Consider the following 337-nt stretch of genomic DNA (forward strand, 5'->3'; position numbering starts at 1 on the left):
CCGGGGCCAGTCCCTGCTTCGTGGCCTGCTCCCGGCTGGACCTTCGAACTCAGCTTCTGTGGTGGGTTTGTTCACTGCTAGGCCTTGACCCCCAGGCGGTCCTCTGGGGCCGCTGGCTGGGGCAGAGGAATGACTCATCCACAAGAAAGGGCCACACTTGCGCCCGGTGCGACCGTCTTAGGGGACAGAGGTCCTCAGATCAGCTCAGGCCCCTGGGAGGCGCCACCTCTACCTCCAGTTCCCAGGCCAACTGCTGCTGACTGCAAGTTGTCCGACAGTGACAGGTGGTGACTAAACACCCAAGCACGTGCCAGGCAGTGCCTGAGCCACCCGCACC

Source organism: Ochotona princeps, chromosome 2, assembly GCF_030435755.1.
Source record: "Ochotona princeps isolate mOchPri1 chromosome 2, mOchPri1.hap1, whole genome shotgun sequence".
NCBI lineage: Eukaryota > Metazoa > Chordata > Mammalia > Lagomorpha > Ochotonidae > Ochotona > Ochotona princeps.